We start from the raw sequence: 25,089 nt of genomic DNA on the forward strand, positions 1-25,089 counted from the left end.
AGTGGTGTCAGTGCACTCTCTGGACTCACTGCACTGCATCCCCAGTGGTGCCAGTGCACTCTCTGGACTCACTTCACTGCATCCCCAGTGGAGCCCGTGCACTCTCTGGACTCACTGCACTGCATCCCCAGTGGTGCCAATGCACTCTCTGGACTCACTGAAGTGCATTCTCAGTGGTTCCAGTGCACTCTGTGGACTCACTGCGGTGCATCCCCAGTGGTGCCAGTGCGCTCTCTGGACTCATTGCAGTGCATCCCCAGTGGTGCCAGTGCACTCTCTGGACTCACTGCACTGCATCCCCAGTGCTGCCAGTGCACTCTCTGGACTCACTGCACTGCATCCCCAGTGGTGCCAGTGCACTCTCTGGACTCACTGCAGTGCATCCCCAGTGGTGCCAGTGCACTCTCTGGACTCACTGCACTGCATCCCCAGTGGTGCCACTGCACTCTCTCGACTCACTGCAGTGCATCCCCAGTGGTGCCAGTGCACTCTCTGGACTCACTGCACTGCATCCCAAGTGGTGCCAGTGCACTCTCTGGACTCACTGCACTGCATCCCCAGTGGTGCCAGTGCACTCTCTCGAGTCACTGCACTACATCCCCAGTGGTGCCAGTGCGCTCACTGGACTCACTGTACTGCATCATCAGTGGTGCCAGTGCACTCTCTGGAGTGACTGCAGTGCATCCCCAGTGGTGCCAGTGCACTCTCTGGACTCACTGCACTGCATCCCCAGTGGTGCCAGTGCACTCTCTCGAGTCACTGCACTACATCCCCAGTGGTGCCAGTGCACTCTCTGGACTCACTGTACTGCATTCCCAGTGGTGCTAGTGCACTCTCTGGACTCACTGCAGTGCATCCCCAGTGGTGCCAGTGCACTCTTTGGACTCACTGAAGTGCATCCTCAGTGGTGCCAGTGCACTCTCTGGACTCACTGCACTGCATTCCCAGTCGTGCCAGTGCACACTCTGGACTCACTGCACTGCATCCCCAGTGGTGCCAGTGCACTCTCTGGACTCGCTGCACTGCAACTCCAGTGTTGCCAGTGCACTCTCTGGACTCACTTCAGTGCATCCCCAGTGGTGCCAGAGCACTCTCTGGACTCACTGCACTGCATCCCCAGTGCTGCCAGTGCACTCTCTGGACTCACTGAAGTGCATCCCCAGTGGTGCCAGTGCACTCTCTGGACTCACTGCACTGCATCCCCAGTATTGCCAGTGCACTCTCTGGACTCACTGCACTGCATCCCCAGTGCTGCCAGTGCACTCTCTGGACTCACTGCACTGCATCCCCAGTGGTGCCACTGCACTCTCTGGACTCACTGCACTGCATGTCCAGTGGTGCCAGTGCACTCTCTGCACTCACTGCACTGCATCCCCAGTGGTGCCAGTGCACTCACTGGACTCACTGCAGTGCATTCCCTTTGGAGCCAGTGCACTCTCTGGACTCACTGCACTGCATCCCCAGTGGTGCCAGTGCACTCTCTGGTCTCACTGCAGTGCATCCCCAGTGGTGCCAGTGCACTCTCTGGACTCACTGCAGTGCATCACCAGTGGTGCCAGTGCACTCTCTGGACTCACTGAAGTGCATCCCCAGTGGTGCCAGTGCACTCTCTGGACTCACTGCACTGCATCCCCAGTGGTGCCAGTGCACTCTCTGGACTCACTGCACTGCATCCCCAGTGGTGCCAGAGCACTCTCTGGACTCACTGCACTGCATCCTCTGTGCTGCCAGTGCACTCTCTGGACTCACTGCACTGCATCCCCAGTGGTGCCAGTGCACTCTCTGTACTCACTGTACTGCATCCCCAGTGGAGCGCGTGCACTCTCTGGACTCACTGAAGTGCATCCCCAGTGGTGCCAGTGCACTCTCTGGACTCACTGCACTGCATCCCCAGTGGTGCTAGTGCACTCTGTGGACTCACTGCAGTGCATCCCCAGTGGTGCCAGTGCACTCTCTGGACTCACTGAAGGGCATTCTCAGTGGTGCCAGTGCACTCTCTGGACTCACTGCAGTGTTTCCCCAGTGGTGCCAGTACACTCACTGGACTGACTGCACTGCATCCCCAGTGGTGCCAGTGCACTCTCTGGACTCACTGCACTGCATCCCCAGTGGTGCCAGTGCACTCTCTGGACTCACTGCACTGCATCCGCAGTGGTGCCAATGCACTCTCTGGACTCACTGCACTGCATCCCCAGTGGTGCCAGTGCACTCTCTGGACTCACTGCACTGCATCCCCAGTGGTGCCAGTGCACTCTCTGGACTCACTGCAGTGCATCCCCAGTGGTGCCAGTGCAATCTCTGGACTCACTGTAGTGCATCCCCAGTGGTGCCAGTGCACTCACTGGACTCACTGCACTGCACCCCAGTGGTGCCAGTGCACTCTCTGGACTCACTGCACTGCATCCCCAGTGGTGCCAGTGCACTCTGTGGACTCATGGCACTGCATCCCCAGTGGTGTCAGTGCACTCTCTGGACTCACTGCACTGCATCCCCAGTGGTGCCAGTGCACTCTCTGGACTCACTTCACTGCATCCCCAGTGGAGCCCGTGCACTCTCTGGACTCACTGCACTGCATCCCCAGTGGTGCCAATGCACTCTCTGGACTCACTGAAGTGCATTCTCAGTGGTTCCAGTGCACTCTGTGGACTCACTGCGGTGCATCCCCAGTGGTGCCAGTGCGCTCTCTGGACTCATTGCAGTGCATCCCCAGTGGTGCCAGTGCACTCTCTGGACTCACTGCACTGCATCCCCAGTGCTGCCAGTGCACTCTCTGGACTCACTGCACTGCATCCCCAGTGGTGCCAGTGCACTCTCTGGACTCACTGCAGTGCATCCCCAGTGGTGCCAGTGCACTCTCTGGACTCACTGCACTGCATCCCCAGTGGTGCCACTGCACTCTCTCGACTCACTGCAGTGCATCCCCAGTGGTGCCAGTGCACTCTCTGGACTCACTGCACTGCATCCCAAGTGGTGCCAGTGCACTCTCTGGACTCACTGCACTGCATCCCCAGTGGTGCCAGTGCACTCTCTCGAGTCACTGCACTACATCCCCAGTGGTGCCAGTGCGCTCACTGGACTCACTGTACTGCATCATCAGTGGTGCCAGTGCACTCTCTGGAGTGACTGCAGTGCATCCCCAGTGGTGCCAGTGCACTCTCTGGACTCACTGAGGTGCATCCCCAGTGGTGCCAGTGCACTCTCTCGAGTCACTGCACTACATCCCCAGTGGTGCCAGTGCACTCTCTGGACTCACTGTACTGCATTCCCAGTGGTGCTAGTGCACTCTCTGGACTCACTGCAGTGCATCCCCAGTGGTGCCAGTGCACTCTCTGGACTCACTGCACTGCATCCCCAGTGGTGCCAGTGCACTCTCTGGACTCACTGCACTGCATCCCCAGTGGTGCCAGTGCACTCTCTGGACTCCCGGCACCGCATCCCCAGTGGTGCCAGTGCACTCTCTGGGCTCACTGCAGTGCATCCCCAGAGGTGCCAGTGCACTCTCTGGACTCACTGCAGTGCATCTTCAGTGGTGCCAGTGCACTCACTGGATTCACTGCACTGCATCCCCAGTGGTGCTAGTGCACTCTCTGGACTCACTGCAGTGCATCCCCAGTGGTACCAGTGCACTCTCTGGACTCACTGAAGTGCATTCTCAGTGGTGCCAGTGCACTCTGTGGACTCACTGCAGTGCATCCCCAGTGGTGCCAGTGCGCTCTCTGGACTCACTGCAGTGCATCCCCAGTGGTGCCAGTGCACTCTCTGGACTCACTGCACTGCATCCGCAGTGGTGCCAATGCACTCTCTGGACTCACTGCACTGCATCCCCAGTGGTGCCAGTGCACTCTCTGGACTCACTGCACTGCATCCCCAGTGGTGCCAGTGCACTCTCTGGACTCACTGCAGTGCATCCCCAGTGGTGCCAGTGCAATCTCTGGACTCACTGTAGTGCATCCCCAGTTGTGCCAGTGTACTCACTGGACTCACTGCACTGCATCCCCAGTGGTGCCAGTGCACTCTCTGGTCTCACTGCACTGCATCCCCAGTGGTGCTAGTGCACTCTGTGGACTCACTGCAGTGCATCCCCAGTGGTGCCAGTGCACTCTCTGGACTCACTGAAGGGCATTCTCAGTGGTGCCAGTGCACTCTCTGGACTCACTGCAGTGTTTTCCCAGTGGTGCCAGTACACTCACTGGACTGAATGCACTGCATCCCCAGTGGTGCCAGTGCACTCTCTGGACTCACTGCACCGCATCCCCAGTGGTGCCAGTGCACTCTCTGGACTCACTGCACTGCTTCCCCAGTGGTGCCAGTGCACTCTCTGGACTCACTGCACTCCATCCCCAGTGGTGCCAGTGCACTCTCTGGACTCACTGCACTGCAGCCCCAGTGGTGCCAGTGCACTCTCTGGACTCACTGCACTGCATCCCCAGTGGTGCCAGTGCACTCTCTGGACTCACTGCACTGCATCCCCAGTGGTGCCAGTGCACTCTCTGGACTCACTGCACTGCATCCCCAGTGGTGCCAGTGCACTCTCTGGACTCCCGACACCGCATCCCCAGTGGTGCCAGTGCACTCTCTGGGCTCACTGCAGTGCATCCCCAGTGGTGCTAGTGCACTCTCTGGACTCACTGCAGTGCATCCCCAGTGGTACCAGTGCACTCTCTGGACTCACTGAAGTGCATTCTCAGTGGTGCCAGTGCACTCTGTGGACTCACTGCAGTGCATCCTCAGTGGTGCCAGTGCGCTCTCTGGACTCACTGCAGTGCATCCCCAGTGGTGCCAGTGCACTCTCTGGACTCACTGCACTGCATTCCCCAGTGCTGCCAGTGCACTCTCTGGACTCACTGCACTGCATCCCCAGTGGAGCCAGTGCACTCTCTGGACTCACTGCACTGCATCCCCAGTGGTGCCAGTGCACTCTCTGGACTCACTGCAGTGCATCCCCAGTGGTGCCAGTGCACTCTCTGGACTCACTGCACTGCATCCCCAGTGGTGCCAGTGCACTCTGTGGACTCACTGCAGTGCATCCCCAGTGCTGCCAGTGCACTCTCTGGACTCACAGCACTGCATCCCCAGTGGTGCCAGTGCACTCTGTGGACTCACTGCAGTGCATCCCCAGTGGTGCCAGTGCACTCTCTGGACTCACTGCACTGCATCCCCAGTGGTGCCAATGCACCCTCTGGACTCACTGCACTGCATCCCCAGTGGTGCCAGTGCACTCTCTGGACTCACTGAAGTGCATCCCCAGTGGTGCCAGTGCACTCTCTGGAGTCACTGCACTGCATCCCCAGTGGTGCTAGTGCACTCTGTGGACTAACTGCAGTGCATCCCCAGTGGTGCCAGTGCACTCTCTGGACTCACTGAAGGGCATTCTCAGTGGTGCCAGTGCACTCTCTGGACTCACTGCAGTGCATCCCCAGTGGTGCCAATGCACTCTCTGGACTCACCGCACTGCACCCTGAGTGGTGCCAGTGCACTCTCTGGACTCACTGCACCGCATCCCCAGTGGTGCCAGTGCACTCTCTAGAGTCACTGCACTGCATCCCCAGTGGTGCCAGTGCACTCTCTGGACTCACTGAAGTGCATTCTCAGTGGAGCCAGTGCACTCTCTGGACTCCCGCCACCGCATCCCCAGTGGTTCCAGTGCACTCTCTGGACTCACTGCACTGCATCCCCAGTGGTGCCAGTGCACTCTCTGGACTCACTGCACCGCATCCCCGGTGGTGCCAGTGCACTCTCTGGAGTGACTGCAGTGCATCCCCAGTGGTGCCAGTGCACTCTCTGGACTCACTGCACTGCATCCCTAGTGGTGCCAGTGCACTCTCTGGACTCACTGCACTACATCCCCAGTGCTGCCAGTGCTCTCTCTGGACTCACTGCACTGCATCCACAGTGGTGCCAGTGCACTCTCTGGTCTCACTGCACTGCATCACCAGTGGTGCCAGTGCACTCTCTGGACACACTGAAGTGCATTCTCAGTGGTGCCAGTGCACTCTCTGGACTCACTGCGCTGCATCCCCAGTGGTGCCAGTGCACTCTCTGGACTCACTGCACTGCATCCCCAGTGGTGCCAGTGCAGTCTCTACACTCACTGAAGGTCATCTCCAGAGGTGCCAGTGAACTCTCTGGACTCACTGCACTGCATCCCCAGTGGTGCCAGTGCACTCTCTGGACTCACTGCACTGCATCCCTAGTGGTGCCAGGGCACTCTCTGCAGACACTGCAGTGCATCCCCAAAGGTGCCAGTGCACTCTCTGGACTCACTGCACTGCATCCCCAGTGGTGCCAGTGCACTCTCTGGACTCACTGCACTACTCCAGCCGCGGCTGTCGCTCCAGCCGCGGTAGCCCTCCTGCCTCGGCAGCCGCGGCAGCCGCGGCAGCCGCTCCAGCCGCCGCAGCCGCTCCGTCCGCGGCATACGCGGCAGACTCTCCAACCGCGGCAGCCGCTCCAGCCGCGGAAGCCGCGGCAGCCGCTCCAAACGCGGTAGGCGCTCCAACCGCGGCAACCGCTCCAGCCGTGGCAGCCGCTCCACTCGGTAGCGGCTGGAGCTCCTGCCGCGTTTGGAGCGGTTACCGCGGCTGGAGCGGCTGCCGAAGCTGGAGCGGCTGCCGCGGCTGGAGGGGCTAACGCGGCTGGAGAGGCTGACGCGGTTGGAGCGTCTAGAGCGTCTGCCGCGGCTGGAGGGGCTACCGCGGCTGGAGCGGTTGACGCGGCTGGAGCGGAAACCGAGGCTGGAGCGCCACTCTCTGGATTCACTGCACTGCATCACCTGTGGTGCCAGTGCACTCTCTGGACTCACTGCACTGCATCACCAGTGGTGCCAGTGCACTCACTGGACTCACTGCAGTGCATCCCCAGTGGTGCCAGTGCACTCTCTGGACTCACTGCACTGCATCCCCAGTGGCGCTAGTGCACTCTCTGGACTCACTGCAGTACATCCCCAGTGGTGCCAGTGCACTCTCTGGACACACTGAAGTGCATTTTCAGTGGTGCCAGTGCACTCTCTGGACTCACTGCAGTGCATCCCCAGTGGTGCCAGTGCACTCTCTGGACTCACTGCAGTGCATCCCCAGTGGTGCCAGTGCGCTCTCTGGACTCACTGCAGTGCATCCCCCGTGGTGCAAGTGCACTCTCTGGACTCACTGGACTGCATCACCTGTGGTGCCAGTGCACTCTCTGGACTCACTGCACTGCATCCCCAGTGGTGCCAGTGCACTCTCTGGACTCACTGCAGGGCATCCCCAGTGGTGCCAGTGCGCTCTCTGGACTCACTGCAGTGCATCCCCAGTGGTGCCAGTGCACTCTCTGGACTCACTGCACTGCATCCCCAGTCTTGCCAGTGCACTCTCTTGACTCACTGCACTGCATCCCCAGTGGTGCCAGTGCACTCTCTTGACTCACTGCACTGCATCCCCAGTGGTGCCAGTGCACTCTCTGGACTCACTGAAGTGCATGCTCAGTGGAGCCAGTGCACTCTCAGGACTCACTGCACTGCATCCCCAGTGGTGCCAGTGCACTCTCTGGACTCACTGCACTGCATTCCCAGTGGTGCCAGTGCACTCTCTGGACTCACTGTAGTGCATCCCCAGTGGTGCCAGTGCACTCTCTGGACTCACTGCACTGCATCCCCAGTGGTGCCAGTGCACTCTCTGGACTCACTGAAGTGCATTCTCAGTGGTGCCAGTGCACTCTCTGGACTCACTGCACTGCATCCCCAGTGGTGCCAGTGCACTCCCTGGACTCACTGCACTGCTCCAGCCGCGGCAGCCGCTCCAGCCGCGGTAGCCCTCCAGCCGTGGCAGCCGCTCCACTCGGTAGCGGCTGGAGCGGCTGCCGGGGCTGGAGCGGCTGCCGCGGTTGGAGCGGCTGCCGCGGCTGGAGCGGCTGGAGCGGATGCCGCGGCTGGAGCGTCTGGAGCGTCTGCCGCGGCTGGAGCGGCTGGCGCGGCTGGAGGAGCTACCGCGGCTGGAGCGGTTAACGCGGCTGGAGCGGATGCCGAGGCTGGAGCGGATGCCGCGGCTGGTGCGGCTGGAGAGGCTGCCGCGGCTGGAGCAGTGCAGTGAGTCCAGAGAGTGCACTGGCACCTTGGGGATGCAGTGCAGTGAGTAAAGAGAGTGCACTGGCACCATTGGGGATGCAGTGCAGTGAGTCCAGAGAGTGCACTGGCACCACTGGGGATGCAGTGCAGTGAGTCCAGAGAGTGCACTGGCACCACTGGGGATGCAGTGCTGTGAGTCCAGAGAGTGCCCCGGCAACACTGGGAATGCACTGCAGTTAGTCCACAGAGTGCACTGGCACCACTGGGGATGCAGTGCCGTGAGTCCAGAGAATGCACTGGCACCACTGGGGATACGGTGCCGGGAGTCCAGAGAGTGCACTGACACCACTGGGGATGCGGTGCCTGGAGTCCAGAGAGTGCTTTGGCACCACTGGGGATGCAGTGCAGTGAGTCCACAGAGTGCACTGACACCACTGGGGATGCAGTGCAGTGAGTCCAGAGAGTGCACTGGCACCACTGGGGATGCACTGCAGTGAGTCCAGAGTGCACTAGCACCACTGGGGATGCAGAGCAGTGAGTCCAGAGAGTGCACTGGCACCACTGAGAATGCATTTCAGTGAGTCCAGAGAGTGCCGCTCCAGCCTCGGCATCCGCTCCAGCCGAGTCAACCCCGCGGTAGCCCCTCCAGCCGCGGCAGACGCTGCAGCCGCGGCAGCCGCTCCAGCCGCTCCAGCCGCGGCAGCCGCTCCAGCCCCTCCAGCCGCGCCAGCCTCTCCATCCGCGGCAACTGCTCCAGCCGCGGCAGACGCTCCAGCCGCTCCAGCCGCGGCAGCCGCTCCAGCCGCTACCGAGTGGAGCGGCTGCCACGGCTGGAGGGCTACCGCGGCTGGAGCGGCTGCCGCGGCTGCAGCAGTGCAGTGAGTCCAGGGAGTGCACTGGCACCACTGGGGATGCACTGCTGTGAGTCCAGAGAGTGCACTGACACCACTGGGGATGCACTTCAGTCAGTCCAGTGAGTGTACTGGCACCACTGGGGATGCAGTGCAGTGAGTCAAGAGAGTGCACTGGCAGGACTGGGGATGCAGTGCAGTGAGTCCAGAGAGTGCACTGGCACCACTGGGGATGCCCTGCAGTGAGTCCAGAGAGCGCACTGGCACCACTGGAGATGCCCTGCAGTGAGTCCAGAGAATGCACTGGCACCACTGGGGATGCACTGCAGTGAGTCCAGAGAGTGCACTGGCACCACAGGGGATGCAGTGCAGTGAGTCCAGAGAGTGCACTGGCACCGTTAGGGATGCACTGCAGTGAGTCCAGAGAGTGCACTGGCACCACTGGGGATGCAGTGCAGTGAGTCCAGAGAGTGCACTGGCACCATTCGGGATGCAGTGCAGTGAGTCCAGAGTGAATTAGCACCAATGGGGATGCATTGACGCGAGTCCAGAGAGTGCACTGGCACCACTGGGGATGCAGCGCAGTGACTCCAGAGAGTGCACTGGCACCACTGGGGATGCGGTGCAGTGAGTCCAGAGAGTGCACTGGCACCACTGGGGATGAAGTCCAGTGACTCTAGAGAGTGCACTGGCACCACTGGGTATGCAGTGCAGTGAGTCCAGAGAGTGCACTGTCACCACTGGGGATGCACTGCAGTGAGTCCAGAGTGCACTAGCACCACTGGAGATGCACTGCAGTGAGTCCAGAGAGTGCACTGGCACCACCGGGAATGCACTGCAGTGAGTCCAGAGAGTGCACTGGCACCACTGGGGATGCAGTGACGCGAGTCCAGAGAGTGCACTGGTACCACTGGGGATGCAGTGACGCGAGTCCAGAGAGTGCACTGGCACCACTGGGGATGCACTGCAGTCACTCCAGAGAGTGCACTGGCAGCACTGGGGATGCGCTGCAGTGAGTCCAGAGAGTGCACTGGCACAACTGGGGATGCAGCGCAGTGACTCTAGAGAGTGCACTGGCACTACTGCGGATGCGGTGCAGTGAGTCCAGAGAGTGCACTGGCACCACAGGTGATGCAGTGCAGTGAGTCCAGAGAGTGCACTGGCAGCACTGGGGATGCAGTGCAGTGAGTCCAGAGAGTGCACTGGCACCACGGGGGATGCAGTGCAGTGACGCCAGAGAGTGCACTGGCTGCATTGGGGTGCAGTGCAGTGAGTCCAGAGAGTGCACTGGCACCAAAGGGGATGCAGTGCAGTGAGTCCAGAGTGCACTGGCACCACTGGGGATGCACTGCAGTGAGTCCTGAGAGTACACTGGCTCCACCGGGGATGCCCTGCAGTGAGTCCACAGAGTGCACTGGCGATGCAGTGCAGTGAGTCCAGAGAGTGCACTGGCCCCACTGGGGATGCACTGCAGTGAGTCCAGAGAGTGCACTGTCACTACTGGGGATGCAGTGCAGTGAGTCCAGAGAGTGCACTGGCACCACTGATAATGCACTTCAGTGAGTCCAGAGAGTGCACTGGCACCACTGGGGATGCACTGCAGTGAGTCCAGAGATTGTACTGGCACCACTGGGGATGCAGTTTATTGAGTCCAGAGAGTGCACTGGCACCACTGGGGATGCAGTGCAGTGAGTCCAGAGAGTGCACTGGCACCACTGAGAATGCACCTCAGTGAGTCCAGAGAGTGCACTGGCACCACTGGAGATGCAGTGCAGTGAATCCAGAGAGTGCACTGGCACCACTGGGGATGCAGTGCTGTGACTCCAGAGAGCGCACTGGCACCACTGGGGATGCACTGCAGTGACTCGAAAGAGTGCACTGGCACCACTGGGGAAGCAGTGCAGTGAGTCCAGAGAGTGCACTGGCACCAATGGGGATGCAGTGCAGTGAGTCCAGAGAGTGCACTGTCCCTACTGGGGATGCAGTGCAGTGAGTCCAGAGAATGCACTGGCACCACTGAGAATGCACTTCAGTGAGACCAGAGAGTGCACTGGCACCACTGGGGATGCAGTACAGTGAGTCCACACAGTGCACTAGCACCACTGGTGATGCAGTACAGTGAGTCCAGAGAGTGCACTGGCTCCACTGGGGATGCAGTGCAGTGAGTCCAGAGAGTGCACTGGCACCACTGGTGATGCACTGCTGTGAGTCCAGAGAGTGCTCTTGCACCACAGGGGATGCAGCGCAGTGACTCAAGAGAGTGCACTGGCAGCACTGGGGATGCAGTGCAGTGAGTCCAGAGAGTGCACTGGCACCACTGGGGATGCAGTGCGATGAGTCCAGAGAGTGCAATGGCACCACTGCGGATGCACTGCAGTGAGTCCAGAGAGTGCACTGGCTCCACTGGGGATGCAGTGCAGTGAGTCCAGAGAGTGCACTGGCACCACTGGGGATGCACTGCAGTGAGTCCATAGAGTGTACTGGCACCACTGGGGATGCACTGAAGTGAGTCCAGAGAGTGCAGTGGCACCACTGAGAATGCACTTCAGTGAGTCCAGAGAGTGCACTGGCACCACTGGGGATGCATTGCAGTGAGTCCACAGAGTGCACTAGCACTACTGGGGATGCAGTGCAGTGAGTCCAGAGAGTGCGCTGGAACCACTGGGGATGCAGTGCAGTGAGTCCAGAGAGTGCACTGGCACCACTGGGGATGCAGTGCAGTGACTCCAGAGAGTGCACTGGCACCACTGGGGATGCACTGGAGTGAGTCCAGTGAGTGCACTGGCACCACTGGGGATGCAGTGCAGTGAGTCCAGAGAGTGCACTGGCACCACTGGGGAAGCAGTGCAGTGAGTCCAGAGAGTGCAGTGGCACCACTGGGGATGCAGTGCAGTAAGTCCAGAGAGTGCACTGGCAGCACTGGGGATGCAGTGCAGTGAGTCCAGAGAGTGCACTGGCACCACTGGGGATGCAGTGCAGTGAGTCCAGAGAGTGCACTGGCACCACTGGGGATGCACTGCAGTGAGCCCAGAGAGTGCACTGGCACCAGTGGGGATGCACTGCAGTCAGTCCAGTGAGTGCACTGGCACCACTGGGGAAGCAGTGCAGTGAGTCCAGAGAGTGCAGTGGCACCACTGGTGATGCAGTGCAGTGAGTCCAGAGAGTGCACTGGCACCACTGGGGATGCGGTGCTGGGAGTCCAGAGAGTGCTTTGGCACCAGTGGGGATGCAGTGCAGTTAATCCAGAGACTGCACTGGCACCACCGGGGATGCAGTGCAGTGAGTCCAGAGAGTGCACTGGCTCCACTGGGGATGCACCTCAGTGAGTCCAGAGAGTGCACTGGCACCACTGGGGATGCAGTGCTGTGACTCCAGAGAGCGCACTGGCACCACTGGGGATGCAGTGCAGTGAGTCCAGAGAGTGCACTGGCACCACTGGGGATGCACTGCAGTGAGCCCAGAGAGTGCACTGGCACCAGTGGGGATGCACTGCAGTGAGTCCAGTGAGTGCACTGGCACCACTGGGGAAGCAGTGCAGTGAGTCCAGAGAGTGCAGTGGCACCACTGGGGATGCAGTTTAGTGAGTCCAGAGAGTGCACTGGCACCACTGGGGATGCAGTGCAGTGAGTCCAGTGAGTGCACTGGCACCACTGAGAATGCACTTCAATGAGTCCAGAGAGTGCACTGGCACCACTGGGGATGCACTGCAGTGAGTCCAGAGAGTGCAGTGGCACCACAGGGGATGCACTGCAGTGAGTCCAGAGAGTGCTTTGGCACCAGTGGGGATGCACTGCAGTTACTCCAGAGATTGCACTGGCACCACTGGGGATGCACTGCAGTGAGTCCAGAGAGTGCACTGGCACCAGTGGGGATTCACTGCAGTGAGTCCAGAGAGTGCACTGGCACCACTGGGGATGCACTGCAGTGAGTCCAGAGAGCGCACAGGCACCACTGGGGATGCAGTGCAGTGAGTCCAGAGAGTGCACTGGCACCACTGGGGATGCACTGCAGTGAGCCCAGAGAGTGCACTGGCACCAGTGGGGATGCACTGCAGTGAGTCCAGTGAGTGCACTGGCACCACTGGGGAAGCAGTGCAGTGAGTCCAGAGAGTGCAGAGGCACCACTGGTGATGCAGTTTAGTGAGTCCAGAGAGTGCACTGGCACCACTGGGGATGCAGTGCAGTGAGTCCAGAGAGTGCACTGGCACTACTGGGGATGCAGTGCAGTGAGTCCAGAGAGTGCACTGGCACCACTGGGGATGCACTGCAGTGAGTCCAGAGAGTGCACTGTCACTACTGGGGATGCAGTGCAGTGAGTCCAAGAGTGCACTGGCCCCACTGGGGATGCAGTGCAGTGAGTCCTGAGAGTGCACTGGCACCACTGGGGATGCATTGCGGTGAGTCCAGAGAGTGCACTGGCACCACAGATGATGCAGTACAGTGAGTCCAGTGAGTGCACTGGCACCACTGGGGATGTAGTGCAGTGACTCGAGAGAGTGCACTTGCACCACTGGGGATGCAGTGCAGTGAGTCCAGAGAGTGCACTGGCACCACTGGGGATGCACTGCAGTGAGTCCAGAGAGTGCACTGGCACCACTGGGGATGCAGTGCAGTGAGTCCAGAGAGTGCACTGGCACCACTGGTGATGCACTGCAGTGAGTCCAGAGATTGCACTGGCACCACTGGGGATGCAGTTTAGTGAGTCCAGAGACTTCACTGGCACCACTGGGAATGCAGAGAAGTGAGTGCAGAGAGTGCACTGGCACCACTGGGGATGCAGTGCAGTGAGTCCAGAGAGTGCACTGGCACCACTGGGGATGCAGTGCAGTGAGTCCAGAGAGTGCACTGGCACTACCTGTGATGCAGTGCAGTGAGTCCAGAGAGTGCACTGGCACCACTGGGGATGCAGTGCAGTGAGTCCAGAGAGTGCACTGCCACCACTGGGGATGCAGTGCAGTGAGTCCAGAGAGTGCACTGGCACCAGTGGGTATGCACTGCAGTGAGTCCAGTGAGTGCACTGGCACCACTGGGGATGCACTGCAGTGAGTCCAGAGAGTGCACTGGCACCACTGGGGATGCACTACAGTGAGTCCAGAGATTGCACTGGCACCACTGGGGATGCAGTGCAGTGAGTCCAGAGAGTGCACTGGCACCACTGGGGATGCAGTGCATTGAGTCCAGAGAGTGCACTGGCACAACTGGGGATGCACTTCAGTGAGTCCAGAGAGTGCACTGGAACCAGTGGGGATGCAGTGCAGTGAGTCCAGAGAGTGCACTGGCACCACTGGGGATGCACTGCAGTGAGTCCAGAGAGTGCACTGGCACCACTGGGGATGCACTGCAGTGAGTCCAGAGAGTGCACTGGCACCACTGGGGATGTGTCCAGTGAGTCCAGTGAGTGCACTGGCACCACTGGGGATGCAGTGCAGTGAGTCCAGAGAGTACACTGACACCAGTGGGGATGCAGTGCAGTGAGTCCAGAGAGTGCACTGGCACCACTGGGGATGCAGTGCAGTCAGTCCAGTGAGTGCACTGGCACCACTGGGGGTGCAGTACAGTGAGTCCAGAGAGTGCACTGGCACCACTGGGGATGCACTGCAGTGAGTCCAGACAGTGCACTGGCACCACTGGGGATGCCCTTCAGTGAGTGCAGAGAGTGCACTGGCACCACTGGGGATGCAGTGCAGTGAGTCCAGAGAGTGCACTGGCACCAGTGGGGATGCACTGCAGTGAGTCCAGTGAGTGCACTGGCACCACTGGGGAAGCAGTGCAGTGAGACCAGAGAGTGCAGAGGCACCACTGGTGATGCAGTGCAGTGAGCCCAGAGAGTGCACTGGCACCAGTGGGGATGCACTGCAGTCAGTCCAGTGAGTGCACTGGCACCACTGGGGAAGCAGTGCAGTGAGTCCAGAGAGTGCAGTGGCACCACTGGTGATGCAGTGCAGTGAGTCCAGAGAGTGCACTGGCACCACTGGGGATGCGGTGCTGGGAGTCCAGAGAGTGCTTTGGCACCAGTGGGGATGCAGTGCAATTAATCCAGAGACTGCACTGGCACCACCGGGGATGCAGTGCAGTGAGTCCAGAGAGTGCACTGGCTCCACTGGGGATGCACCTCAGTGAGTCCAGAGAGTGCACTGGCACCACTGGGGATGCAGTGCTGTGACTCCAGAGAGCGCACTGGCACCACTGGGGATGCAGTGCAGTGAGTCCAGAGAGTGCACTGGCACCACTGGGGATGCACTGCAGTGAGCCCAGAGAGTGCACTGGCACCAGTGGGGATGCACTGCAGTGAGTCCAGTGAGTGCACTGGCACCACTGGGGAAGCAGTGCAGTGAGTCCAGAGAGTGCAGTGGCACCACTGGGGATGCAGTTTAGTGAGTCCAGAGAGTGCACTGGCACCACTGGGGATGCAGTGCAGTGAGTCCAGTGAGTGCACTGGCACCACTGAGAATGCACTTCAATGAGTCCAGAGAGTGCACTGGCACCACTGGGGATGCACTGCAGTGAGTCCAGAGAGTGCAGTGGCACCACAGGGGATGCACTGCAGTGAGTCCAGAGAGTGCTTTGGCACCAGTGGGGATGCACTGCAGTTACTCCAGAGATTGCACTGGCACCACTGGGGATGCACTGCAGTGAGTCCAGAGAGTGCACTGGCACCAGTGGGGATTCACTGCAGTGAGTCCAGAGAGTGCACTGGCACCACTGGGGATGCACTGCAGTGAGTCCAGAGAGCGCACAGGCACCACTGGGGATGCAGTGCAGTGAGTCCAGAGAGTGCACTGGCACCACTGGGGATGCACTGCAGTGAGCCCAGAGAGTGCACTGGCACCAGTGGGGATGCACTGCAGTGAGTCCAGTGAGTGCACTGGCACCACTGGGGAAGCAGTGCAGTGAGTCCAGAGAGTGCAGAGGCACCACTGGTGATGCAGTTTAGTGAGTCCAGAGAGTGCACTGGCACCACTGGGGATGCAGTGCAGTGAGTCCAGAGAGTGCACTGGCACTACTGGGGATGCAGTGCAGTGAGTCCAGAGAGTGCACTGGCACCACTGGGGATGCACTGCAGTGAGTCCAGAGAGTGCACTGTCACTACTGGGGATGCAGTGCAGTGAGTCCAAGAGTGCACTGGCCCCACTGGGGATGCAGTGCAGTGAGTCCTGAGAGTGCACTGGCACCACTGGGGATGCATTGCGGTGAGTCCAGAGAGTGCACTGGCACCACAGATGATGCAGTACAGTGAGTCCAGTGAGTGCACTGGCACCACTGGGGATGTAGTGCAGTGACTCGAGAGAGTGCACTTGCACCACTGGGGATGCAGTGCAGTGAGTCCAGAGAGTGCACTGGCACCACTGGGGATGCACTGCAGTGAGTCCAGAGAGTGCACTGGCACCACTGGGGATGCAGTGCAGTGAGTCCAGAGAGTGCACTGGCACCACTGGTGATGCACTGCAGTGAGTCCAGAGATTGCACTGGCACCACTGGGGATGCAGTTTAGTGAGTCCAGAGACTTCACTGGCACCACTGGGAATGCAGAGAAGTGAGTGCAGAGAGTGCACTGGCACCACTGGGGATGCAGTGCAGTGAGTCCAGAGAGTGCACTGGCACCACTGGGGATGCAGTGCAGTGAGTCCAGAGAGTGCACTGGCACTACCTGTGATGCAGTGCAGTGAGTCCAGAGAGTGCACTGGCACCACTGGGGATGCAGTGCAGTGAGTCCAGAGAGTGCACTGCCACCACTGGGGATGCAGTGCAGTGAGTCCAGAGAGTGCACTGGCACCAGTGGGTATGCACTGCAGTGAGTCCAGTGAGTGCACTGGCACCACTGGGGATGCACTGCAGTGAGTCCAGAGAGTGCACTGGCACCACTGGGGATGCACTACAGTGAGTCCAGAGATTGCACTGGCACCACTGGGGATGCAGTGCAGTGAGTCCAGAGAGTGCACTGGCACCACTGGGGATGCAGTGCATTGAGTCCAGAGAGTGCACTGGCACAACTGGGGATGCACTTCAGTGAGTCCAGAGAGTGCACTGGAACCAGTGGGGATGCAGTGCAGTGAGTCCAGAGAGTGCACTGGCACCACTGGGGATGCACTGCAGTGAGTCCAGAGAGTGCACTGGCACCACTGGGGATGCACTGCAGTGAGTCCAGAGAGTGCACTGGCACCACTGGGGATGTGTCCAGTGAGTCCAGTGAGTGCACTGGCACCACTGGGGATGCAGTGCAGTGAGTCCAGAGAGTACACTGACACCAGTGGGGATGCAGTGCAGTGAGTCCAGAGAGTGCACTGGCACCACTGGGGATGCAGTGCAGTCAGTCCAGTGAGTGCACTGGCACCACTGGGGGTGCAGTACAGTGAGTCCAGAGAGTGCACTGGCACCACTGGGGATGCACTGCAGTGAGTCCAGACAGTGCACTGGCACCACTGGGGATGCCCTGCAGTGAGTGCAGAGAGTGCACTGGCACCACTGGGGATGCAGTGCAGTGAGTCCAGAGAGTGCACTGGCACCAGTGGGGATGCACTGCAGTGAGTCCAGTGAGTGCACTGGCACCACTGGGGAAGCAGTGCAGTGAGACCAGAGAGTGCAGAGGCACCACTGGTGATGCAGTTTAGTGAGTCCAGAGAGTGCACTGGCACCACTGGGGATGCAGTGCAGTCAGTCCAGAGAGTGCACTGGCACTACTGGGGATGCAGTGCAGTGAGTCCAGAGAGTGCACTGGCACCACTGGGGATGCACTGCAGTGAGTCCAGAGAGTGCACTGTCACTACTGGGGATGCAGTGCAGTGAGTCCAGAGAGTGCACTGGCCCCACTGGGGATGCAGTGCAGTGAGTCCTGAGAGTGCACTGGCACCACTGGGGATGCACTGCAGTGAGTCCAGAGATTGCACTGGCACCACTGGGGATGCAGTACAGTGAGTCCACACAGTGCACTAGCACCACTGGGGATGCAGTGCAGTGAGTCCAGAGAGTGCACTGGCACCACTGGGGATGCAGTGCAGTGAGTCCAGAGAGTGCACTGGCACCACTGGGGATGCACTGCTGTAGTCCAGAGAGTGCTGTTGCACCACAGGGGATGCAGTGCAGTGACTCAAGAGAGTGCACTGGCAGCACTGGGGATGCAGTGCAGTGAGTCCAGAGAGAGCAATGGCACCACTGGAGATGCAGTGCAGTGAGTCCAGAGAGTGCAATGGCACCACTGCGGATGCACTGCAGTGAGTCCAGAGAGTGCACTGGCTGCACTGGGGATGCACTGCAGTGAGTCCAGAGAGTGCACTGGCACCACTGGGGATGCACTGCAGTGAGTCCAGAGAGTGTACTGGCACCACTGGGGATGCAGTGCAGTGAGTCCAGAGAGTGCACTGGCACCACTGAGAATGCACTTCAGTGAGTCCAGAGATTGCACTGGCACCACTGGGGATACACTGCAGTGAGTCCAGAGAGTGCACTGGCACCACTAGGGATGCAGTGCAGTGAGTCCAGAGAGTGCACTGGCACCACTGAGAATGCACTGCAGTGAGTCCAGAGAGTGCACTGGCACCACTAGGGATGCAGTGCAGTGAGTCCAGAGAGTGCACTGGCACCACTGGGGATGCACTGCAGTGAGTCCAGAGATTGCACTGGCACCACTGGGGATGCAGTTCAGTGAGTCCAGAGAGTGCACTGGCACCACTGGGGATGCAGTGCAGTGAGTCCAGAGAGTGCACTGGCACCACTGAGAATGCACTTCAGTGAGTCCAGAGAGTGCACTGGCACCACTGGGGATGCAGTGCAGTGAGTCCAGAGATTGCACTGGCACCACTGGGGATGCAGTGCTGTGACTCCAGAGAGCGCACTGGCACCACTGGGGATGCACTGCAGTGAGTACAGAGAGTGCACTGGCACCACTGGGGATGCACTGCAGTGACTCGAAAGAGTGCACTGGCACCACTGGTGAAGCAGTGCAGTGAGTCCAGAGAGTGCACTAGCACCACTGGGGATGCAGTGCAGTGAGTCCAGAGAGTGCACTGGCTCCACTGGGGATGCACTGCAGTGAGTCCAGAGAGTGCACTGGCACCACTGGTGATGCACTGCTGTGAGTCCAGAGAGTGCTCTTGCACCACAGGGGATGCAGCGCAGTGACTCAAGAGAGTGCACTGGCACCACTGAGAATGCACTTCAGTGAGTCCAGAGAGTGCACTGGCACCACTGGGGATGCAGTGCAGTGAGTCCACAAGCACTACTGGGCATGCAGTGCAGTGAGTCCAGAGAGTGCGCTGGAACCACTGGGGATGCAGTGCAGTGAGTCCAGAGAGTGCACTGGCACCACTGGGGATGCAGTGCAGTGACTCCAGAGAGTGCACTGGCACCACTGGGGATGCACTGCAGTGAGTCCAGTGAGTGCACTGGCACCACTGGAGATGCAGTGCAGTGAGTCCAGAGAGTGCACTGGCACCACGTGGGAAGCAGTGCAGTGAGTCCAGAGAGTGCAGTGGCACCACTGGGGATGCAGTGCAGTGAGTCCAGAGAGTGCACTGGCAGCACTGGTGATGCAGTGCAGTGAGTCCAGAGAGTGCACTGGCACCACTGGGGATGCAGTTCAGTGAGTCCAGAGAGTGCACTGGCACCACTGAGAATGCAGTGCTGTGACTCCAGAGAGCGCACAGGCACCACTGGGGATGCAGTGCAGTGAGTCCAGAGAGTGCACTGGCACCACTGGGGATGCAGTGCTGTGAGCCCAGAGAGTGCAATGGCACCAGTGGGGATGCACTGCAGTCAGTCCAGTGAGTGCACTGGCACCACTGGGGAAGCAGTGCAGTGAGTCCAGAGAGTGCAGTGGCACCACTGGTGATGCAGTGCAGTGAGTCCAGAGAGTGCACTGGCACCACTGGGGATGCGGTGCTGGGAGTCCAGAGAGTGCTTTGGCACCAGTGGGGATGCAGTGCAGTTACTCCAGAGACTGCACTGGCACCACCGGGAATGCAGTGCAGTGAGTCCAGAGAGTGCACTGGCACCACTGGGGATGCAGTGCAGTGAGTCCAGAGATTGCACTGGCACCACTGGGGATGCAGTGTTATGACTCCAGAGAGCGCACTGGCACCACTGGGGATGCAGTGCAGTGAGTCCAGAGAGTGCACTGGCACCACTGGGGATGCACTGCAGTGAGCCCAGAGAGTGCACTGGCACCAGTGGGGATGCACTGCAGTGAGTCCAGTGAGTGCACTGGCACCACTGGGGATGCAGTGCAGTGAGTCCAGAGAGTGCAGTGGCACCACTGGGGATGCAGTTTAGTGAGTCCAGAGAGTGCACTGGCACCACTGGGGATGCAGTGCAGTGAGTCCAGTGAGTGTACTGGCACCACTGGGGATGCACTGCAGTGAGTCCAGAGAGTGCACTGGCACCACTGAGAATGCACTTCAATGAGTCCAGAGAGTGCACTGGCACCACTGGGGATGCACTGCAGTGAGTCCAGAGAGTGCAGTGGCACCACTGGGGATGCACTGCAGTGAGTCCAGAGAGTGCTTTGGCACCAGTGGGGATGCACTGCAGTTACTCCAGAGACTGCACTGGCACCACTGGGGATGCACTGCAGTGAGTCCAGAGAGTGCACTGGCACCAGTGGGGATGCACTGCAGTGAGTCCAGAGAGTGCACTGGCACCACTGGGGATGCAGCACAGTGAGTCCAGAGAGTGCACTGTCACCACTGGGGATGCAGTACAGTGAGTCCACAGAGTGCACTGGCACCACTGGGGATGCAGTGCAGTGAGTCCAGAGAGTGCACTGGCACCACTGGGGATGCAGTGCAGTGAATCCAGTGAGTGCACTGGCAGCACTGGGGATGCAGTGCAGTGAGTCCAGAGAGTGCACTGGCACCACTGGTGATGCACTGCTGTGAGTCCAGAGAGTGCTCTTGCACCACAGGGGATGCAGTGCAGTGACTCAAGAGAGTGCACTGGCAGCACTGGGGATGCAGTGCAGTGAGTCCAGAGAGTGCACTGGCACCACTGGAAATGCAGTGCAGTGAGTCCAGAGAGTGCAATGGCACCAATGCGGATGCACTGCAGTGAGTCCAGAGAGTGCACTGGCTGCACTGGGGATGCACTGCAGTGAGTCCAGAGAGTGCACTGGCACCACTGGGGATGCAGTGCAGTGAGTCCAGAGAGTGCACTGGCACCACTGGGGAAGCAGTGCAGTGAGTCCAGAGAGTGCAGTGGCACCACTAGGGATGCAGTGCAGTGAGTCCAGAGAGTGCACTGGCAGCACTGGGGATGCACTGCAGTGAGTCCAGAGAGTGCACTGGCACCACTGGGGATGCACTGCAGTGAGTCCAGAGAGTGCACTGGCACCACTGGGGATGCAGTGCAGTGAGTCCAGAGAGTGCACTGGCACCACTGAGAATGCACTTCAGTGAGTCCAGAGAGTGCACTGGCACCACTGGGGATGCAGTGCAGTGAGTCCAGAGATTGCACTGGCACCACTGGGGATGCAGTGCTGTGACTCCAGAGAGCGCACAGGCACCACTGGGGATGCAGTGCAGTGAGTCCAGAGAGTGCACTGGCACCACTGGGGATGCACTGCAGTGAGCCCAGAGAGTGCACTGGCACCAGTGGGGATGCACTGCAGTGAGTCCAGTGAGTGCACTGGCACCACTGGGGAAGCAGTGCAGTGAGTCCAGAGAGTGCAGAGGCACCACTGGTGATGCAGTTTAGTGAGTCCAGAGAGTGCACTGGCACCACTGGGGATGCAGTGCAGTCAGTCCAGAGAGTGCACTGGCACTACTGGGGATGCAGTGCAGTGAGTCCAGAGAGTGCACTGGCACCACTGGGGATGCACTGCAGTGAGTCCAGAGAGTGCACTGGCTGCACTGGGGATGCACTGCAGTGAGTCCAGAGAGTGCACTGGCACCACTGGGGATGCAGTGCAGTGAGTCCAGAGAGTGTACTGGCACCACTGGGGATGCACTGCAGTGAGTCCAGAGAGTGCACTGGCACCACTGAGAATGCACTTCAGTGAGTCCAGAGAGTGCACTGGCACCACAGGGATGCACTGCAGTGAGTCCACAGAGTGCACTGGCACCAGTGGGGATGCACTGCAGTGAGTCCAGTGAGTGCACTGGCACCACTGGGGATGCAGTGCAGTGAGTCCAGAGAGTGCACTGGCACCACTGGGGATGCAGTGCAGTGAGTCCAGAGAGTGCACTGGCACCAGTGGGGATGCACTGCAGTGAGTCCAGTGAGTGCACTGGCACCACTGGGGATGCAGTGCAGTGAGTCCAGAGAGTGCACTGGCACCACTGGGGAAGCAGTGCAGTGAGTCCAGAGAGTGCAGTGGCACCACTAGGGATGCAGTGCAGTGAGTCCAGAGAGTGCACTGGCAGCACTGGGGATGCACTGCAGTGAGTCCAGAGAGTGCACTGGCACCACTGGGGATGCAGTTCAGTGAGTCCAGAGAGTGCACTGGCACCACTGGGGATGCAGTGCAGTGAGTCCAGAGAGTGCACTGGCACCACTGAGAATGCACTTCAGTGAGTCCAGAGAGTGCACTGGCACCACTGGGGATGCAGTGCAGTGAGTCCAGAGATTGCACTGGCACCACTGGGGATGCAGTGCTGTGAGTCCAGAGAGCGCACAGGCACCACTGGGGATGCAGTGCAGTGAGTCCAGAGAGTGCACTGGCACCACTGGGGATGCACTGCAGTGAGCCCAGAGAGTGCACAGGCACCAGTGGGGATGCACTGCAGTGAGTCCAGTGAGTGCACTGGCACCACTGGGGAAGCAGTGCAGTGAGTCCAGAGAGTGCAGAGGCACCACTGGTGATGCAGTTTAGTGAGTCCAGAGAGTGCACTGGCACCACTGGGGATGCAGTGCAGTGAGTCCAGAGAGTGCACTGGCACTACTGGGGATGCAGTGCAGTGAGTCCAGAGAGTGCACTGGCACCACTGGGGATGCACTGCAGTGAGTCCAGAGAGTGCACTGTCACTACTGGGGATGCAGTGCAGTGAGTCCAGAGAGTGCACTGGCCCCACTGGGGATGCAGTGCAGTGAGTCCTGAGAGTGCACTGGCACCACTGGGGATGCATTGCAGTGAGTCCAGAGAGTGCACTGGCACCACAGATGATGCAGTACAGTGAGTCCAGTGAGTGCACTGGCACCACTGGGGATGTAGTGCAGTGACTCGAGAGAGTGCACTTGCACCACTGGGGATGCAGTGCAGTGAGTCCAGAGAGTGCACTGGCACCACTGGGGATGCACTGCAGTGAGTCCAGAGAGTGCACTGGCACCACTGGGGATGCAGTGCAGTGAGTCCAGAGAGTGCACTGGCACCACTGGTGATGCACTGCAGTGAGTCCAGAGATTGCACTGGCACCACTGGGGATGCAGTGCAGTGAGTCCAGAGACTTCACTGGCACCACTGGGAATGCAGAGAAGTGAGTGCAGAGAGTGCACTGGCACCACTGGGGATGCAGTGCAGTGAGTCCAGAGAGTGCACTGGCACCACTGGGGATGCAGTGCAGTGAGTCCAGAGATTGCACTGGCACTACCTGTGATGCAGTGCAGTGAGTCCAGAGAGTGCACTGGCACCACTGGGGATGCAGTGCAGTGAGTCCAGAGAGTGCACTGCCACCACTGGGGATGCAGTGCAGTGAGTCCAGAGAGTGCACTGGCACCAGTGGGTATGCACTGCAGTGAGTCCAGTGAGTGCACTGGCACCACTGGGGATGCACTGCAGTGAGTCCAGAGAGTGCACTGGCACCACTGGGGATGCACTACAGTGAGTCCAGAGATTGCACTGGCACCACTGGGGATGCAGTGCAGTGAGTCCAGAGAGTGCACTGGCACCACTGGGGATGCAGTGCATTGAGTCCAGAGAGTGCACTGGCACAACTGGGGATGCACTTCAGTGAGTCCAGAGAGTGCACTGGCACCAGTGGGGATGCAGTGCAGTGAGTCCAGAGAGTGCACTGGCACCACTGGGGATGCACTGCAGTGAGTCCAGAGAGTACACTGGCACCAGTGGGGATGCAGTGCAGTGAGTCCAGAGAGTGCACTGGCACCACTGGGGATGCACTGCAGTGAGTCCAGAGAGTGCACTGGCACCACTGGGGATGTGTCCAGTGAGTCCAGTGAGTGCACTGGCACCACTGGGGATGCAGTGCAGTGAGTCCAGAGAGTACACTGACACCAGTGGGGATGCAGTGCAGTGAGTCCAGAGAGTGCACTGGCACCACTGGGGATGCAGTGCAGTCAGTCCAGTGAATGCACTGGCACCACTGGGGGTGCAGTACAGTGAGTCCAGAGAGTGCACTGGCACCACTGGGGATGCAGTGCAGTGAGTCCAGACAGTGCACTGGCACCACTGGGGATGCCCTGCAGTGAGTGCAGAGAGTGCACTGGCACCACTGGGGATGCAGTGCAGTGAGTCCAGAGAGTGCACTGGCACCAGTGGGGATGCACTGCAGTGAGTCCAGTGAGTGCACTGGCACCACTGGGGATGCAGTGCAGTGAGTCCAGAGAGTGCACTGGCACCACTGGGGAAGCAGTGCAGTGAGTCCAGAGAGTGCAGTGGCACTACTAGGGATGCAGTGCAGTGAGTCCAGAGAGTGCACTGGCACTACTGGGGATGCAGTGCAGTGAGTCCAGAGAGTGCACTGGCACCACTGGGGATGCACTGCAGTGAGTCCAGAGAGTGCACTATCACTACTGGGGATGCAGTGCAGTGAGTCCAGAGAGTGCACTGGCCCCACTGGGGATGCAGTGCAGTGAGTCCTGAGAGTGCACTGGCACCACTGGGGATGCACTGCAGTGAGTCCAGAGATTGCACTGGCACCACTGGGGATGCAGTACAGTGAGTCCACACAGTGCACTAGCACCACTGGGGATGCAGTGCAGTGAGTCCAGAGAGTGCACTGGCACCACTGGGGATGCAGTGCAGTGAGTCCAGAGAGTGCACTGGCACCACTGGGGATGCACTGCTGTAGTCCAGAGAGTGCTGTTGCACCACAGGGGATGCAGTGCAGTGACTCAAGAGAGTGCACTGGCAGCACTGGGGATGCAGTGCAGTGAGTCCAGAGAGAGCAATGGCACCACTGCGGATCCACTGCAGTGAGTCCAGAGAGTGCACTGGCTGCACTGGGGATGCACTGCAGTGAGTCCAGAGAGTGCACTGGCACCACAGGGGATGCACTGCAGTGAGTCCAGAGAGTGTACTGGCACCACTGGGGAT

The sequence above is a fragment of the Anser anser genome (assembly GCF_964211835.1).
Source record: "Anser anser genome assembly, chromosome: 13".
Taxonomy (NCBI): Eukaryota; Metazoa; Chordata; class Aves; order Anseriformes; family Anatidae; genus Anser; species Anser anser.